This window comes from Ambystoma mexicanum, chromosome 3p (genome assembly GCF_040938575.1).
Source record: "Ambystoma mexicanum isolate Mex_15411 chromosome 3p, UKY_AmexF1_1, whole genome shotgun sequence".
NCBI classification, from domain to species: Eukaryota; Metazoa; Chordata; class Amphibia; order Caudata; family Ambystomatidae; genus Ambystoma; species Ambystoma mexicanum.
The window spans coordinates 393706247-393727251 of record NC_090925.1 but is presented as its reverse complement, the minus strand read 5'-3'; positions in this window follow the sequence as shown (position 1 = coordinate 393727251).

Here is a 21005-nt window from a genome sequence, read left to right as displayed (position 1 = left end):
GAAAGGATAGCTCAGGCACAACGCGTTTGTCTTGGAGGCAAGACAACGCAGCGCAACACAGGTTTGTATCCCGTGCTTAGAAACCACTTGCTGGTATTAAGCGAGTTATAAAAGAACAATCATAACTATAATGAAACACAAATGACACACATATAAAGCTCACTAACATAGAAACGCAACAGTACTGAGCAGCCATCTTTTCCAAAATGAAAGCAGCAGCACGCATTGAAATGAATGAAAGGCCTCAAGGCTTCATGAAAACTCAACCTGCTGAATTTACTGAAATATAGACCAGTGCAGGGCACAGACGGTAGAAAACACGGACCCCGCCAATGTTACTGGGAAATTAGGGAGGGAATGATATTTTATTTTATTTGTATTTGATTTGTATCGCGCCCATAAACAAGTGTCTCAGAGCGCGACGAGGCAAGGGAGGGGAAACAAGGGAGGACAAAGCAAGGATCTTACTAGGCCCAATGACATTGAGAACGTGCAAGTGCAGGGGAGAGGGAAGGGGGAAAGTGCTAGGGGAAGGGAGGAGTGGAAAGTGCTGAACAACTGATAGAACAACAAAAGGTAGTGCGGCCAGCAGGTGGAAAGTGTGAGAATAAGGTGTAGACAGCGGGTGTCTGATAAGTGCTGGAAGGAGACTGTTGGGTTGCAGATGTAGACCCAATGCAGGGGTTGCCAGGAGGCAGTGCGGGTGTGTGGCTGGGAGGGCAGGGATCTTGGCCTGAAATCAGAGGGTAACCAGGTGCCCGGTGCCAAAGCAGACAGATTGGCAGAGGAAAGGCGGCAGAAGCAAAGAGGAAGGCCTTGAGGTACTTCCGGAACCGAAGATGGTTCTCCTCAGGTTTCAGAGAGGCAGGGAGGCTGTTCCAGATGGAGGCCCCAGCCGAGGAAAGGGATCTGCCACCAAGTCGTTGCTTGGAGAAGCGACTGACCCTGAGGGAGTTGGAGGCGAAGGAGCGAAGAGCTTGAGTAGGAATGCATTTATGGAGGGAGAGTTGAATGTATTGCAGACCTGGGCCCCATAAAGCCTTGTAGACAATGCAAAGGGTCTTGAATTTAAGCCTTGAAGCCACTGGGAGCCAATGAAGAGATATCAGGGCTGTAGAGATACGATCCCAGGGCTTGAGGCCAAGGACAAGTCTTGCAGTCCTGTTCTAGATGAGCCGCAGAGGACAGAGAGTGGTTGCAGGCAGATTTAGAAAGAGGCTGTTGCAATAGTCCATCCTAGAGAGAACCAGAGCTCTGGAGACTGTGAGCTTCTGGGGGAAGGAGAGGAAAGGAAGAATACCTCTGAGGAGGTGCAGTTGGTAGTTAAACTTTTTTGAGACGTCAGAAATGTAAGGAGAAAAGGAAATCATGGCGTCAAAGATGACCCTCAGGTTCTTAGCCTCACAGGTGGGGGCAGGGAGAGGGCCAAGGGAGGCGGGCTAGAGAATGACAGGATAGGAAGGTGCAGGTATGCCAATGAGGAGAATCTCTGTTTTACTGGAATTAAGGCAGAGGTCGTTGGCGGTGCACCACTCCTGAATTGCAGACAGACAGTCAGAGTTGAGAGAGGGAAAAGAGGTGGCAGAGGGGAGCCTGAAAACAAGTTTGGTGTCATCCGCTTAGCATTGAAAGTTTGAGCAGAGAACAGCAATGCAGCGGGTGAGTGGTGCCAGGTATTGATTGAAGAGCCAGGGAGAGAGGTTAGCGCCCTGGGGGACACCACAGGTAGAAAGTGAGATAGAGGAAAGGAAGGACCCAAGTTGGACCTGGGAGGGTCAGTTGTAGAGGAAGGAGGTCAGCCAGGCCAGGGCCTGACCAGTGATACCCAGGTTATCATGGAGGCAGTTGAGCTAGATGACATGGTTGACTGTGTCAAAGGCAGAAGAAAGATCAAGTAGGATAAGGACAGAAGGGATATTAGAATCAAGGTTGGAGAGCAGGTCTTTACAGATGTTCAGGATAGCAGTTTCCATGCTTCTGGCAGCTCTGAAGCCAGAGTGATGGTCACAACCAACAGAATCAGTGTGAAGATTAAGCTGGGAGATGGCCAGCTTTTCCAGGAGTTTGCCCAGGAAAGGGGTGATAGAGATCGGGCGATAGTTAGCCGGGCAATAATTATAAGCTAAAACCTTCATAGGGAATGGAGCAACCAAGTCCCTAGTGGCCGAGAAAGTACTAACACCTGCACTTATATTAGCTAAAATCTCAATAAATTCAGGGTGGAATTATTCAAAACGTTGCCCTCTCACACGTGACCCTTAATTCAAGAACACTGTCTATTCATTAGCCCCAGACACAGATAGGGTACCTGCCTCGAAACCCCACATATTCTCAGAAATGTGGCGTCTTACAAGATCAACTCCAAAGAAGTCACTCTGGATCATGGTCTAGGAATAACCAATAGTATCTTTTTTAATTGAAAGGAAAGCAGTTCCCGGGCTTCTCTCCCCCTACTCCTGTCTAGCTCATGTGTTCACAACCTGTCAATATCCCAAGGTTGGTCAGTAAGATGACAACCAATGAAAACCCTCAATGCTCGGCTGCCCAGTACATGTTGCATTCACCAGTCACATATTGTAGAGATTACATGTTTCTCAGGTGGAGCCCTCCGATATGTAACTTCCAATTAGAAGACTAATCCCTATATAATGCATATATAGTCAAAGGAGGTAAGGAGGCGAGAGAGGGATCCTTGGCCCGCCCTTGCAAGGGCAGTGTACCGGCTCCAGAGGTGCCTGCGACATGTGCAGAGGGCCGGCGACACATAGTGGGAGCACCTGAGCAGCCTGGCTGTGGGAGAGAGAGCTGGCAGTAGACCTGCGGGTTGTCTTTTGAGACCGGGGCGCTCCCCTCCCCCCACCTCCCTCACTTCTGCATCACGCTGAACTGGGTAGTGCCCAGAACTTAAAGTTACCAACTCCTGCGACACACAGGGAGGGCCGGTAGAGGAAGAAAGGAGGCTTGGAGCACGCGGGAAAGAGCCCCACTGAATAATCACTCTCAGTGCTTAGCTATGCACTGCCGTCAGCTAAAGGAACGGTCACAGACCACCCAGACATAGAGGCCTGGCACCAGACACCTACAGACACCCCTTTTGGGGTTGGAGTACGATCACCTTTCTCTGAGACACCCCTCGAACCCGGGGAGAGGAACTCTTAGGCATAGGACCTACAGGGGAGACCCACCCCTTGGTTGAAAAGCAGAGGGGGCACAACAGCACTACCCGGAGATGGGGCACCGACAGGGTGGACACCCCAGAGGAGCAGAAAATACGGGTTACAGCCCTCTCACATTGGGGACACCCCCCAAGCCACCTTAATTCCCACTCACTTGCCGGAATGAGCAGTCGCCCAACTTAAGATCACAGGTCATAAGACTGGGAGCGCCAACCGTGGGTTGGTGAAAACATACCTGAGACCCCTGAAGTATAAGGGAAGGTGGAAGATTGAGCACCCCATGAGCTGGAAAGGGGCTTTGGCAAAGTTTCACTTCCAAGCAGAAAACACTGTGATGGAATCCAAGAGTGTCCTAGCAGTGCAGGTGGAGCTAGGCTCCATAAAACAGACATCCAGACCATCCTGGAGGAAATTCAGGGGATGAGGACAGATATGGGGGCGAGACTGGCCGATCCGTCAGCAAAGGTGTCTACATTGGAAGATAGGATGGATGGGGTTGAGGCCACCCAAATGTCCACTGGACTTCGAAACACAGATGGAGGAATGCTTCATGGAAATGGAATGCCGGGAAGAGGGGCTACGCCTCAAGGTGGACGACATCTAAAATCGTGAGAGGAGGAACAACCTTCGATTCTTTGGACTGCTGGAGGCAGAGGGCGAGACACCTGTGGGCCTGGAGCAGAAGGTGCAGGACATAATAAGGATGGTCCAAACTGGGGACGAAGGGGGAGACAAGGGATAATCTCGTCCAGAGGGAACTGCTCCAGGAGCACTTTTGGCTTGACGTGTGGAGAAGATCCTGGCCAGGACAAAGCAGCTACACATTCTTCTCCCCCCATCCCCGCACCAGTCCTACACAAGAATTGATCTCCTGCTGGTACCAAGGGACCAGGAAATGGAGGTGAGGAACCCATGGGTGGAGGCCATCACATGGTCAGACCATGAACTAGTGGTGGTCGATTGGCAATTGCCAGAGATTAGGCGGAGCTCCAGGTGGAGATGCAATGACACCTTGCTGAGAGATCAGGTGTTCAGGGACTTTTTGATGGAGGAGATACAGACTTACTTTGATACCAATTACAACAGGGAGACGGGTATGGCAATGGTCTGGGAGGTGGCAAAGGCCACCTTCCGAGGCCTGCTGATTGTGGAAGGGACCTGGAAGAAACGGGAGAGGGCACTGATTGAGAAAAGACTACATGTGGAACTGAGAGCCCTTTGCCTTCAACTAAATCAACAAGATGCAGACAGGGTCGCTTTATTGGGCGATATGAGGGACAAGAGACAGGAGCTTCATACGGTCCTAATTGGGGAGGTTGTCAAGAGAATGGGCTACACCTGGCAGAGATATTATGAGAGGGGAGACACGACGAGGACGCTCCTGTCAAACAGGGTGAGAGGCAGTTGAGTTGAAAGGACGGTGGAGGCAATCCGAGATGGAGGGGGACAGATCCGGATGGGAGGGGATGACATAGCAGACGGCTTTGCACAGTTATATGAGTGGCTATAAGCTTGGTCTGCAGAAGAGTCTGTGGAAGACATGCAACAGTACCTAACTGAGCAAAACCTCTACAGGCTTACAGGAGGGGGAAGGGATGCCCTGGAGGTAGAGATAACTGGGGAAGAAGTGCAGGAAGCCATCAAGAGGTTGGCAGTGGGGAAAGCTCCGGGAGAGGATGGCTTCACAGCCAACTTCTAAAAGCAATTTCAGACAATCCTAGCAAAGACACTAGCTAAGTTGTTCAACCAGATAGCAGGCAGGACATGATACCAACAGCATTACTGCAGGCTATGATAGCTGTTATACCAAAGTCGGGAAAGGACCTAGCGCACTGTGGCTCCTACAGGCCTATCTCCCTCCTGAATGTTGATGTTAAAATCTTCGCCAGAATTATGGTGATGCAATTAGAGGCGCAGCTCCCCCGACTGATCCACCCGAATCAGGTAGGGTTTGTGCTTATTAGACAAGGAGCGGATAGCATGAGAAAAACCCTTCATGTGATGAGTTTGCAGAGGGTGATAGGGGAAGGGGCACTCCTGCTCCTGCTGTCATAGGACGTCAAAAAGGCATTTGACAGGGTGAGCTGGGCCTTTATGAGGGAGGTCCTTGTATCTTTCAGAATGGGCCAGCGGTGGATGGATTGGCTTTTGGCCCTGAACTCGGAACCCCTGGATAGAGCCGTGGTCAATGGGAACAAATTAGGGTCTTTCCCACTAAGGCGAGGTACACCCCAGGGGTGCCCTCTCTGCCTGTTGATATATGCACTGGTGATGGAACCATGGGCAGCATCGATCAGAGATAATGAAGGCATCCGAGAGGTCATGGTAGGGGGGGTACATTGTAAGATAAGTCTGTTTGCAGATGATGCTCTACTTTACATTACCAGGCCATCCCAATCGGTCCCTCATGTGCTGACAAGTCTGGAGCAATATGGGAAACTGTCAGGCTTTAAAGTCAACCTGGGGAAATCGGTGATGTTTACAATAGGGAGGGTGCCAGCTGAGGAATAGGAATATGTGGATGGGTTACCCTTTCGAAGGTAGAGGGAGATGTTCCGATATTGTGCATTTGTCACTGCATCATGGGGATCTTTGTTCTAGCAATGTTCTCCCCCTCTAGACGACGGTAAAGAAAGATATGGAGAGGTGGGTGGGATTGGGGTTGTCATGGATGGCGTGGCTGAATTCCATTAAGATGGTGGTTCTCCCCAAATCTTGTTTCACATGCTACCTATCCCAGTGCCCCTTTTCTTTCTATTTGAAATAAAGCGATACATGTTGCGGTTTCTCTGGGCGGGGAAGAAACACAGGATTTCTTATGAGGTGCTGACCAGGCCTAGCTATGAGTTAGGTGGAGCACTTTAACCCAGGATCTAAGAAACAGTGGGTGAAAATGGACAGTGAAGTGCTCTCCCTGGTCACACCGGACTAGTGGTTTGGGTCTCCAAAGTTTGCATTCCGAAAAGGGTCCTTCGCCATCCGGTCCTGGAGGTTCTGTGGTCTGTATGGAAGGAGGGAGGGGATAGCAGATGGCTTACAACATGGCCGTCGCCGTTGAGTTGCATATGGGCGCCTCCTCTCAGGGACGGGATCGAGGAACCTTTGGCATTCCAATCCTGGTACGAAGCAGGGCTCAGTAGGGCAGGCCAACTGTAGGTGGCCCGTGCTTTCATATCCCTGGAGAGTCTACAGGAGGACTTGGGTTTAGGTAGGCTATCACCCTTCCGTTTTCTCCAATGTAAGGGGGTACTGATTGAAGAAAGGTGGGGGTGAATCTTGGGAGGGAACTCATGGACTTTGAACGATTTCTGAATACACAGCAGGGGTCCAAAGGGCTAATAGTTGGGTTATATAAATTACTTCTTTTGGCTTCCCCAAGGGACCCCCCGTCGAGAGTCCACTGGGGTCGAGACATAGGTAGAGACATAGAGGATTCACTTTGGCCCCATATGTGCAGACGAGCCCATCGGTCGACCACGTCATTGCAATGCAATGCTGAAACTGCTGAAACTGCTCAAACTGCTGCATAGATGGCAGTACCCCCCACCCGGTCAGGATAGCCCGAATTAAGGTTATGATCTGCATTGCTGGAAGTGCCACCGTGTAAAGGGAGACTATGCATATATGTGGTGGGGATGCCCCATGGTGCAGGCGTATTGGCGGGAGGTTCTGTCTTGGATAAAGGGTGTGGACGGAATACAACAGGATCTCTCTCCCTGGCTCATTCTTTTTGGGGTCAGTATGGTTGAGGAGCATAAAGTTGATTTGGGCCACATGTTTCAAATAATGTTGTGCCTCCAAAATCATGGCTATTATTTGACATGGAATATTTAACCCACCTCTTGGCCGAATCCAGAACCAATATCGAGGGTGTGTGGCTCCCTTTCTTTGAGAAATATGGGTGAGTAGACCGGAAGGACTTATGAGAAAGGGGGATGGGATTGGTAGGAGGCACCTCGGCTATTGGAAAATGGCACATAGGGACCTGATCCCTGTGGGGGGACAAGGAAGACATATTCACAAGCCCTAGGTTTGGTCGTACCCGGAAGTAGAACTTTGACCTTGAAAGGAGATGATACTGTGTATCCACTTGCTGGTGGTGTATTCTGTTGAGTACCATAGCATGAGGGGAGGAGGTTGGGGGGGTTGGGGAGTTTTCCAGAACGGATATTGAGAAATGTATTGTGGTTGTTTTGTGCTATAACTAAAATGCCAATACAACTTTTGATTAAAAAAAAGATTGTAGTATGACTTCTGTAGTGATGTATTTCTCATTCATAATCCATTGTTTTACATGAGAGCTCTGAGAGTTGTGAGAATGTAATGCTTGTGTGCTGTCCCTGATTTATGTGGATTGTTAATAAAGTGCATTTTGCCTTTTACTACTGTTTCCGTTATTGAGTGCAGGATTTCCCGGCCTCCCATTTCTGGTTAAACTGGGGTTTTTCCAGACCATCTTAACAGTGGCCCTGTTGGAGTGGTCATGTGATAGGATGCAAGGAGCTGACCGACTGGAACAGGTGCCTGCCTTAAGGTGGATAAGAAATCAAGGTCAGGTGCCCTAACGGGTCACAGACTGTATTTAGGGGTGGGACCTACGAAGTGACTGTTGCTGGATACGAATCGACCCATGTTTACATCTATCTGTCTCTGGAACTCAGAGCCTCCCTCCATGTCTCCTCAGCTCGTGGGATAGCTTCATTACAAATGGGATTCCTCCACCCATAGGATTCAATGGCAGCAATGATTTTACCATTGAATCTAATGGGAGGGTGGTTTTCAACCTCCACGGGATGAAAAGAGTGCTAATCTTAATATTAAACTCAACAGCTTTGCTACTGACACCTAATACAACAGGCAATTTGCATTCAATTAAGATTGTGACTGTCTTTTTGTGACTGACTGCATGAGTCAATCGACTACTTGGGGTAAGAACAAAGAAAATAAAATATTCACCATTTTGTTGATATTTAAAGACCAGGGATGAGAGCGATGCAGACAGAAATCTTGACTGCGGGCCGTGGGGGAAGAAGTTACATGTTATTGTTTTTGCCAAAATAAGCAGGGGGAAGTTGTGTGCTGAAACAAGCCTAGGTTTTTGAGGGTTCCAAAGAAAAGTAAAGCCCTGCAGTTTACTTCAATATGTAAGAATTGAATAATATCTAGTTTGTGTCATCCTCTGTTGTTAGTGGAAACATGACATTCTAACACGGATATGTATGCATGTATAATTTGATTGCATAAGCAAATAAAAGAATTGAGATTTAAATAGAAGAATTGTTTTTATTATGTATACAGTCAGAGCGAGATAATGCGCTAATAGAAGCAGAGTTTTGTTTTTTTGTTTAGTATATAATACTTAAGAAAACGGTTATAGCCTATTTTCTACCTGTTAAATCTGCATGCATATTTTTTAGGCAAACTGGCAAAGGTGTTTTCTTTTTCTAGGCACGCATTTTTCGAAGTGTTTATCCTTATTTCCAACTCTAAAGTGCCAGGTGTAATTTTGCATTTTAAGAGACTTACATCAAGAGCGCAGGGCATGGGTCTTTTATAACGGGGTGAGAGTATACAGGGCTGTCCATGAAGGGTGGGGAGAGAGTAAAGCAGGGTGATGCAGTACTGCAGAGTGCTAGGAAACTGGTTGTTCAGAAAGAAGGAGATCCTTGAAGTTGGATTTAAATAGTGATAGAGTTGGAGTATTACGGAGAGGGAGAGGAAGAGCATTGCAGAGTAGGGGAGTGAGGAGAGAGAGACAGAGCGGAGGTGAGTTACGGATGATCTTAACGAGTGAGTAGGAGAGCAGGGAGTGAGAAGATATTAGCAGATAGGAAGGATAGTCCACGGATAGTTTTGAAGATGATGAGAATACATTTATACTTAGCCCTTTGTTTCATAGATAGACAGACAATCTGGCGACTGACAGAAGAGGTAGGGGGAAAGTGATAAATGTTGAAAAGTGTGCAGACCGTGAAGTTGAGGACTTTGTACAGAGGTGAAAAAGCATAGTTGGGAACGTCCTAGAAGAGACTGGCACAGTACTCAGATCTAGAAAGTACTAAGTAGGAGATTAGCTGTTTAGCAGTATTGAAAGGAAGAAGATGACAGATTTTTCTGAAATTGAGGAGGTTGAGTCTGGCTCCACTGGAAGATTTGGAGATGAAGCGCCAGAAGTTGTGTGATGGGTCAAAGATGGCACCAGGTAATCAGGAGGGAAGAGAAGATGTGGAGGAGAGGATGAGATAGCCCATTTGACGGGGAAGTAGAGAACTCCATTCTTATTGGAGGTGAGCATGTGTGAGTGAGATGCCAACCAATATTGGATGGTGGAGTGCCAGTTGGACATTTTTGACAACAGTTCATCAGATAAGGAGTGAAAGGAGAAGAAAATCTGAGGGTCATCAGCAAAGATTTGATAAGATAAGCCATAAGAGGAGATCAGGGTGGCAAGAGCTGAAATATAGAAAGTGAAGAGAAGTTGAAGTTCCCCAAACCCTTGGGGAACTGCAACAGTAAGGGGCGTGAGTGGGGAGGTAAGGCTGTTCCAGGACACCTGAAAGTGTCTGAGGGCAAGGTATAAAGCTTGAGCAATGAAGGGCCTTATCTCTGATGCCAAGGAGAGGTTATTGTGGAGAGAAGGACGGAATGGTCGACAGTATCGAAGGCAGCAGAGAAGTTGAAAAGAATAAGAATAGATGAAAGGTTTGCAAAGCAAGAGGAAGAGATGAAGTTGCTTACATTGAAGAGTGTCCCGCAGGTTGTGAGTATCAAAGAACTCAGTGAGTCAATTGAATACTACTCGATCTAGGATTTTGCAATAGCATGGTAGAAGAGAACCAGCGTGAACATTGGCAGGACAGTTAGGATCTAGACAAGCTTGCTTAAGGAGAGGGATGACAGATGCTGTCCTATAGGATGAGGGAAAAGTCACATTTTCAAAAGAGGATTTGAAGGGGGAGGTAAGATGTGGAGCAAGGCTGGGCGCTATGTGCTTCACAATGTGCGGGGACAGTGGGTCAGTGGCAGCACAGGAAGGGTTACCCTTGAGGAGTATGGCAATATTCTCATCAGGGTCGGTGGGGGCAAAGGAAGACATAGTAGCGGGAGAGGTGGGTAGGAGTGCTGGAGAAAAGTGGGCAGGAGGAGAGCATAGAAGGTAATCAGCTAGAGTATTGTGAATGGTATGATTTGAGAGCAATTTGGAGGTGCCTAGGTTGGGAGGATTGAGATGAAATGAGAGAGGGAAAGATTGATCTGTATCACCCTAGCACTAGACGGGTTGTACTTTCTGTGGAGTGGACAGAGTGTGTATGACAGGGCTGTTTTTCCTGAAAGACAGGACAGCTGTGCTTTCCTGCAGTCTCAATCTTGGTTTTCTTACTACCTTTGTGTCTGTCGGCGGGCCCAGGCCTTCACGTTGTGGTTCTCTTTGTTGCTTGAGCCTTTTCTTAGTGTGCAGTTTAAGCTCCAGCAGTGCTGAAACATATTTTGTTGATGCTCCTGACCTTGCAGTTGGAGTTTTTTCAGCAACAGTTTCAGGAGGATTGAGACCCTTCGGGGTCGTGGTTCTCACATGACCCTTGGTTGGTGAATCATGTTAAACTAGAAGTAGAGTTTGTGGACCATGTAGACCGCATCCCTTCTTCATTGATGCAGGTAGATATCCTGTTTCAAGGGCTCTGACTGTTCCTGACCATCAGAATATAGTGACAACCTCTGCACAGAGAGCATACACAACCCTAGTATGCCCCAGCAGAACACTGGCGTACTTCAGAGATACACAGGACCTTGGAAAAGGTGGAGGAGGCTGAACTTCAGGACACTAAAGCTGGTCCTGAATGTAGGATTTGAGGTCAGCTCTGAGGAGGGGGTTACAACTGGGTGAGTGAGGACAGCAGAGCGCTCATGACTCAGTACTCATTGGTCAAGGTGTGAGAACCTGATGCTGTGGGAAGCGCAGGAGCAGTGATTGTGTCAGGGGCCGGTGTCTACCACTGCTCTGGAGTTGGCGTATGGATACAGTGAGGGGTGATATCGCTAGGCAGAATTGCCACCCTGTTTGATAAGATGCTTGGGTGTGGCAAGGTGAGTATGTCATCCTACCAGACTGGTGATCAACTTCACTCTCAAATATGTTTTGGGGTATTTACCATTGATCTGCAGCTCTGGTGCCCAATAGTATTTTCTAGACTCTTTTCCATGGTGGATCTGATCCATGACGCTTGTTGGTGGTAGGTTGATAGCAATGGGTCATGACTTGTGGTAGGGGGCACTCCATTTGCTGGTTAGTCAATTATTTGGTCAGGAAGGTAGACAGGTACAGGTTTTAATTGGCTGGCTGGTATGCATTCCCTCCTGGTACAGTCACCAGAGTGCACCCCAAAAAACAAGAAACTGCCACCAACCAGTCAACTTCCTTACAGCCATGAAAGTGAAAGTACTCTCCTAATGTTATCGCAGGACAATGTGTAACCCCATTACAAATGTTCTTGGGCTTTAGAGGTACAAAACAGAACTGCTACCCTTCCCTGCCAAAGATGCTAACGCGCTACAAGCAATCGGTGCAGCCACAAGTTTAGACTAACGATACTCTTTGGTACAAGACCCCGGAGGGGCTTTGGGGTAAAGTGGGATGGTGAGTAGGGGGCTAGAAGTCATTTCAGGCTCTATAACTGGGAGAGAATGCCGAGTTGTATGAAGAAAATGGTCACGAGAGCTGGTCAACGATTCCAGAATAATACAACGAAAGAAAGACCACAAAACCAGGGGCTCAAGTCCTGAATAAAGAAATAGCAATGAAGTGTCCATGAGACCTGGGAGCGAATCATGTGTGCCCCCAGAGGGAGTAATAATGTCCTTTGAACTGCTTGTGCCTGATGGTGCCTGGTGTTATCCCTGCCTGTCTTGCACGGTTAACGCTTTGGGCCTCAACCTTCATGGCCTCTGGCCATTCTAGGTCCAAGAACAATGTTCGCAGACTCAGAGGGGCCACAGGCCATGCATCTAGAGGTCCGGGGTGTTCGGAAAAGTAAGATCAGACAGGCACCTCGGTGGTAGCCCCTGCCCCCTGGCAGAAGCATTCAGCCCGCCCCTGGCTGGTGACGCCATACCATCTACTTGCTCCCTCCGCTACTCAGTTCAAAGGAGCTGCACCATACAACAGGGAAGACCTAGAACTAGGTGCTAGTGTAGGGGAGGAATGGCCACGAGGCCCTCCTCACCTACAGCTCCCTCCCCAGGTGAGGACCATGGCTCGGTGGGAGCACCCTCATGCCACCCGGGCCCAGGTGGAGGGGGGTTCACCCGCCGACGACATTGCCCACACGCACCCTGTCTTTGCATTTACCGAAACTTAAGTTAGGCCTAGACGCCATCTTGCACAGCAAACATGGTGTGAGTTCAGCACACTGTAACGAGGCCCCCACCTTTGGAGGGCCTTTCATGCATCTCTGCCGCCTCAGCAGCCCTGGCAGATCCGCTGCGAGCGCGTTCCCATGAGAAAGTCGGAGATGAGCTAAACCCGAGATGCCAACACGGCAACATTATATTAGTAACAATGTGATATTGCACCCCGTATGACCCGGACCGCAAGGCCGGGGCAACGGGGAAAAAAGCTGAAGCATCACTATCTGAAGAAGGTAGAAAATAGTTCAAGTATTGGTATTAATGAACTACCTCTGTTTAAAATGTGAACGAACCATAAAAATGTAACGTTATATGATATCCCTCCAGGTCTGGACTAATGCTGCTATAACCACGGAGAAAGATGTTGACCAAACGTGTAACCTCTATTTGTAAAAGTGTTTTTCAATAGTATGTAGAAACTTGAACTCATATATGTTTTGAATCACCCAAAGCGGCGAGCATCAATCTCTGTAGGCCATAACCTAGATATCCCTCGTATAACGTCTAATGTACATACAATACGCACACAATGTAGTGAACACAATGTTAGGTAATGAAAAGGTACTGGAACCGACTGTATTAAAGAAATGTGTAACGAAAATGAAATATATATATATATATATGTGTGTCTGAATAACGTTAAAATAAGGCAGAACAGTATAAAACTTCTGCATTCACTGATCAGCAACGCACGAGGAAAATACCTTTGTGAGTATATGCAAGGTCATTCCCTCTCCCACCCCACCAAGCCTGCCAGATAAAAAAGCTAAGACTTGTGCTGCGCTCCCTCACCTCCCCCAACCAAGCTGGCGTTACTTCAGAGAGTCAGAGGCCCCGGCGCCGCAACCAAGGCCACAGCCCGCCACCTGTGTTATTTACAGCACGGTAATAAACCCACGGATGAACCCACTGATCTACCAGCACCCTCTCATAAATCCCCACGAACCCCCCCAAGAATCCTGACCCCGTGTAAGGACGACCCCCATCATTGGGACAAGACACAGAGACCCATCTATATAATAACTTCTAACGCAGCAGACAGACATGTATCACTCGGCCCAGGTCCCAGAGCCCCGTCCCGTGACCTAAAATACCGGTCAATAAGACACAGGTAAATCTCACCCCAACCGACAACCACCAGACCTCTCACGAGGTGCATTCCTCATGTGTTGTGTTTATTTTATAAGATAAGCTGGTGAAGCGATTTATTAATGAACGTAAATGTCATTTTCTGAATAACTGTAGTGTGCATGGCCTAGGGCAAATGAGACAGGAAAGGTATTCGTTATTGTCACAGGCTGCCCCAGCACATCAACACCGCATGGATGACCTCAAGCCGGCCTGCCAGGCCCAACCCAACCCACGAGGCTGACCAGTGACGTCGTCCCGCCAAGACCAACCCCGCGCCAGCAACACCTATAGTTAGTCGACACCACCCAATCCCAATTGACTTGTGCCCCCTATAGTGTTTAGGTGTTGATGACGTTTTTTGTATTAGAAATACGCCTGTCTTTGCTATTGTCAGGCAGAGCGCTCTCGTAGGTTGCAGAGTTCTTTGCATGCCTTATCCTTGGATAAACTCCCACTTACGCTCACCCGCACTCTGTCTTGGTCTTATTCCCACTACGGGAGAGTCCCTTATTGTCTCTCATTGCGGGGAGGATCGTGCTGAATTGGGGGCGCTTCCTTTCAGTGGTGACCCCGATAGCGTGATATCTCCAAACTATTTTTCCTAACTCCTTCTTAAACGACCCCCTTGTGGCACGAGAATCTCCGGTCGAGAAGGGATACGCACGGTGAGCCGTCTCCGGGAGGCCGCCCGCCAACGGCGACCGGCACAATAAGAAGTGCGCACTCAATGAGAAAGGGTACGGGATCCCGATTGGAAAAAAATCCCCTTTGAGTGCCGCTCGCCGGAGCCAGGGGCTGACCGTTGAGTTACCGGTGACGCCGCCTGGACGGACCCAGTTTCGGAGAGTATCGGTTCAAGACGGGCACGTGAGTACCGAGTGCGAGTGATCGTCAAGGGGAAAAGAAAGGGAATTGGGAATAACAGAACGGGGACAGGTAGAGGAGAAGAATATCGGGGGTCTACTACAGACGGGTCTTGAAATTTTCTTTATTCTTTCTTTTGCATATGGCCATTAGGAGTAAGAAATAAGTGACGTGGTAGAAGTGACGGAAACCTAGCTCCGAGAGGGGGTGGAAGGCGGCGCCGCATAGTGCTATCTAGACTAGTACTGGGAATATATGAAGAAGTGAGAAATAAGTTATTGGTGTCTAGCAAAAGGAGACACCGGGAATATTTTTTAGTGATTGTGCTCTCTCTCTCTATTTCTTCTTTTTCCATTTCCACGGGGTAGGGGGCGAAAATGAGAAGGGTATAAAGAAGTTAGAACATCTTAAAAAGCGGGGACTCAGTAGTGGCACGTACAGACGTGAACACAGTAACCTTAGCAGGAAAACAGGGACAGCTGGTTAGGGAGGAAAGGGAGGAGAAAGACAAAGAGTGTGAGTGGAAAGCATTGTGAAGGGTGCGCGCACCGTACGAGTGTGAGAGACGAACGGGTGGCCGCGAGGTGGTGTCAGAGAGTGTGGCCATAACCAGTACTTGATCAATTACAAGTGAGATCACATAAGAGTGCCTGGGAATGGGAAGGAGATGAGATATGGTGAGTGAGAAGAGATTTGTGCAGTGAATAACGGTGGGTGATAATTTTAAGAGGTCCGCTCTTGTCTGTGCCATAAAGGAATACATACGCATATTTACAGCTAATAAAAGGTAACGAAAGCGAACGTGGTAGCGCTAGCGATTTAAAGGATGGGGGCTGAAACTCCCTTGTCACACATTTGCAAGAGCTTGCCGGGATATGCTGAACGCATAAATAAATATCATGATCAATGGTTAACAGAATTGAAAGGGGAGGGGTTGCCCCAGATTTGGCCAGAAGGAGGGTCTTTTGACAAAAGCGTTCTTGATATGGTATGTACATGTATTCGCCTTAAGTATAAGGGAAAACAATGGCAGAACAGGAAGGAGATATTAGATCTTTGGAGATTGTTTGAGGAAGTACCCCCACCCAAAGCTCCAGCTCCAAATATTGATTTACCCTCCACCACAGACAATCCACTAATGATCCCGCGAGAGGAAAAGGAACAGTTAAGTACAGAACAGCCTGCGGAAGTGGTTATGTTGTACCCAATATTACCTAAACCAGCCCCTGCAGCAGGATATAGCGACCCGATTTATGTGCCTCCCCCTTCAACCAGCACGCCACAAAGACCAACTGCACCCCCACCATACGAAAACACCAGAGAGCGCACCCAGGGAGGCACACAGAGAGTGGACATAGAGAAGTTAACGAGTGACTTAGAGTCGAGGCTTACAGTGGCACGAGATGAGCTCTCAAGAATAAAAGACATATGTGAACGCACAGCGTGCGCCCCCACACAATCTGGACGCACGTCTAGAGCGTCGAGCGAAAGTAGACAAATTGAGGAAGGATGGAAAAAGGGGGAAATACTGTTCAGAATTGAGGAAGAACCGACCAGGATAATAGAAGTAGGGACAGCAGAAGGAAGCATTGGTGATGTCTCGCGAGAGAGAGGGATCAGAGAGGATTTGTTATGTGATGTCAGAGGAGGGGGGGATGAGAGTGATAGATTGAGCATGGCAGTAGGAGGAGAAGGCGAGGAGCTAGATGGGGCATGTTCACTGGGGACTATAGAGGATGAATGGATAGGACGACTAAGAAATAGGGTGGGGAAGATGGCGTCATTAGAGTCAGCAGTGACTAAGGAAAAGGAAGCTGCAACGGCAAAAGGGAAATTACAACTACCATTACTCCACAGGGGAGGTGGGAGGCCGAACTATATACCGTGGGCTCAGATGGACAAGGCTAACTTAATGAAATTACTACCACAGCTGTCAGGAGGGGCAAGCAAGTGGATATATGCATTTGAGAAACATACCGCGGGTATACCGCTGGCAGTAGGCGATGTGAAAAGCCTACTAGTGTCCGCAGTAGGGGATCAGGCAGACAGAGTGTGGGCTAAAGCGGGTTTTCCAGCTGTAACTTTGGAGTGTGATCGCCATGATGGGGCTTCTTTTAACACCGTGCGAGCAAGGGTGTGGGACGCACTGCGGGAAACCTTCCCAGATACCCCTGATCTGCAGTCAGTAATGCAATGTACCATGAATGATGGGGAGGACGCTATGGATTACATTCTCCGGGTGCAGGAGATGTGGAGAGCGGAAACGGGTACGCCCTGGCACCAATCCACGTCTCTATTTTACTTCATCATTAAAAGAGGGCTCCCAAAGGAAGTGCAAAAGGCACTAGATAAAATAGCAGGTGTTGAGGCAAAAGGCTGGCCGGAGATCCAAAGCATAATAGTACACCATTGTAAACGGATCAAAGAAAGAGAGAGGGAAGTAGCACAGAAAAGGTTGGCGGACGAGGCGAAGTTGGTGCAATCAAAATTGGTGAAGGTCGCACAGGGAGCGGCATCGTATGTTCAACGCCAGGCATATGCCCCCTCCGTATATTAGCAGTAATACACGGCCACACAATAATAAAAGAGATCAGAGGGGTACCAAGAAATGAGGAGATGTTTGTTGAAGGCATGAGAACATTGGCTCTCATAGTACCAGAACTAAAAAGGGTGGAGTGGAGAATACCAGCAGAATTCCTTTTTCGTCCCATAGCAAGCCCTGACACTGCTCTTGGGGAAGTACTATCATTGGATTTGCATGCAATACATGTATCAGCAAACAGAATATGCGTGATTGGTATTGACATGGAAGGGTGTGAGTGGCGGACAGTATTGTGTACAAATGCAAATATCCCCCTGAGAGAGCTCTCGGACGAGGAGCTATTTTCTGACACTGAGGGAGATGGTGAAGTAGTGATGGAACTGGCAATGCCCTGCGACATCGTAGTTACAGCCAGACAAACTAAAGTTGAACTAATGGCGGTAGTAGGAGCACCGCATACATTTTTTGATGAAGACATGAGTTCAGTACCCGCTAACTTATGGACTAATGGCCCCCACGATGTAGGGTTGCTACATGAAGTTCAGCCTGTGGTGATAAAAGTAAAACAAGGAGCAATACTACCCCGGGTGAAACAATATCCACTGTCGCGAGAAGCAGAAGAAGGGATCAGAGAGACAATAGAAGCACTGCTAGCACAGGGTATAATAGTGCCCTCAAACTCCCCATGCAACACATGCATTTACCCAATCAAAAAAGTGAAGGGGGGTTCATGGAGGATGATACAAGATTTACGCCCATTGAACGATGTGGTAATGAAGGAGTTCCCTTTAGTCCCGAACCCGGCGACAATACTGTGCAACATTCCAAAAATAGCATCACACTTCACAGTAATTGACTTAAAAAATGCATTCTTTTCGATTCCCTTGGCAGAAGAGAGCAGGTACTTGACAGCATTTACATTGGGAGGAAGGAGGTTCGAACACTGCAGACTACCACAAGGATATTGCGAGAGCCCAAGCATATTTAACAGGGTACTACATGAAGATCTGGGGAATTTGTCTGTAGAAAGCACAGTGATTCAGTACGTTGATGATTTATTGGTTTGTGCACAGGCTGAGGAAGAATGCAGACAGGACTCGATAACACTCTTGACATTATTGGCAAATAAGGGGTACAAGGTGGACAAGGGGAAGTTACAATATTGTCTGACGGAGGTCCTATACTTGGGTCAGTTGATATCAAAGGATGGCAAGCGAATTATACCAGACAGGGCACAGGCGATTAGAACAATTGGGGAGCCCAAAACAGTAAAAGAGATGCAGAAATTTCTGGGTATGTGTAACTATTGCCGAGCATGGATATTGGACTATGCGGCGTACACAAGGCCCCTGCTACAGGCACTGAAAGAAGCACAACAAGAACACAAACACATAGAATGGACAGAGGTGATGAACACAGCATTTAACTCACTAAAAGAGCTGATATCAAGCGCTCCAGTACTAGCAAACCCAGATTATGGGCGCGAATTCTTCTTATTTTCACACTGCAAAGGAACATTGATGACAGCAGTACTGACACAGAAAACATCCTTAGGGCACAAACCACTAGCTTACTACAGCGGCACCCTAGACGCAGTAATGCAAGGTCATTTCGCCTGCGAGCAATCCCTAGCTGCAGCCGCGTTCGCAATTGAAAAAAGTGCCACGATAGTAATGGGCTGCCCGGTGACACTGTTTGTGGAACACTCACTTTTTGCAATATTAGAGCGAACAAAGAGCACATTGACAACACAACGCGCCACAGCATATGAGATAATACTGTCCAGCGCTAACATCCATATAGTAAGATGTAAAACAGTGAACCCAGCCACATTCATCACAGAGGCATGCACCATAGAGGACATGCAAAACCACAACTGCGCCACGTACACAGGTGACGAAAGTAAGGATACAGTGATTTTTGAAAATGCCCTGACCGAGGGTGAGGTGTATTTTGTGGACGGGTCAGCATCAATCGACATGGAGACAGGAGAAAAGCATGTGGGTATGGCAGTGGTACGATTAGAGGAAGATGAATATGAGATACTAGTACAACACCGCCTCCCATCACACTATTCAGCGCAAGCAGCAGAACTAATGGCGCTAATAGAAGCATTGCATGCCGCCAAGGGGTGCGCAGTGACCATATATACAGACTCAGCATACATGACAACAACAGTTCACGGCGGGTTGGCCCGGTGGGGGCGGAGAGGGTTTCGGCGAGCAGACGGAACGCCAGTCCAGCATGCAGAATTATTGAAAGAACTGATTGAGGCCCTGCAAGACCCCACGGCAGTGGCCATCGTAAAATGTCAAGCTCATACCGAAAATACAGATTTTATATCTTTGGGGAACGCGGCAGCAGACGCCGCTGCCAAAGCAGCTTCATATCTACAAAAAGGTGAAATAGGAGAGTACATGTTGCACCACACAGCAAGCCAAGAAGTCCCCACAGGATACAACATGATGTCCACACAGGAGATAATAGAGCTGCAAGAGGGAGCTAGTGCAGAGGAAAAATTGCTGTGGACTAAGAGAGGATGCAGCAAATCACCGACTGATTTATTGTGGCGACAAGAGAGTTCAGGAAAAGTGGTAATGCCAATTACGCTGTTAGAAATAGCATTTCAACAACTACACTTTCCTGCACACAACACAAAGAAACACATAATGGCAGAGATACAAGAAGATTGGTTTACACCTTGCCTCCAGGAACACGTCACAAGGTTAGCTCTAGAATGCACGACATGTCAAATTTACAACTCAGGTATGACATTGCGTACACTAAGGGGTACGATACCAAAACCAAGTGGCCCATTCAGAGAGCTCCACATTGATTATGTAGACATGGGAGAAAGGTGTAACGGGGCTCGATACATGATTGTGGTTGTATGTCCATTTTCGAGGTGGGTGGAGGCAGGCCCTTGTGCCCGCCCTGACGCGAAGGGCGCCGCGAAGTTCCTAGTGCGGGAAGTGTTTCCGCGCTGGGGAATTTGCGACGTTATTCGCTCAGATAACGGGACGCATTTTGTTAATGAACTGTTTAAAGAAGTGACTACATTATTGGGAATAAAGCACAAATTATGTTCGATTTATCATCCTCAAAGTAATGGCGTCGTAGAAAAGATAAACGGCCTGTTAAAAAGCAGATTATCAAAACTTTGTTTTTCCCTTAAAAAGACTTGGATGTACTGCCTGCCTTTGGCCTTGTTTGAACTACGAAACCAGCCAAGTAAGGATCACCATTTGTCCCCGCACGAGATCGTCACGGGAAGAAGAATGCACACAGCGCATTCGCCTCTCCGTGAGCGTTCTGATGCACACAGAAGCGCAGCTATATTGGGGGAGGAGTTCACAGAATACCTGCGAAAATTGACACGGGCAGCGCGCGTAATTTCAAAGCAACTAGCCCCCCCCTCGACAAGAGAGGAGGGGAACGCGACTGAACCAAACGGTTTGCCTGAAAAACCACTACAGCTAATGCCTGGTGACCTTATATATGTTAGAAGTTTTGTGCGGAGGTGGAACGCACCACGCTTCCATGGCCCCTATGAGGTAGTGTTTTGCACGCCTACAGCAGTAAAGGTTAAGGGCCTGCGATATTGGGTGCATTTGACAGATGTACGTAAAGCTTACAGCGCTGCGGAGAGTGAGGTGCAGGATGAGGCACAGGCAACAGCGGACGATGAAGTTGTGCGGAATGAATGATTGGAATTTTGTGTGCTTCATGAGATGAACAGTGAACACAATTAGCGCGCAACAAATGTCCTGGACTAAAACATGTACACATGTATATGTAAATTTTCTTTTTACAATTTTTGAAAGTTTTGCGTGGGGTTCTTTTTTCCCTTCCTGTACTCTTTAAGATGTTTTTTATTATTGTTGTTT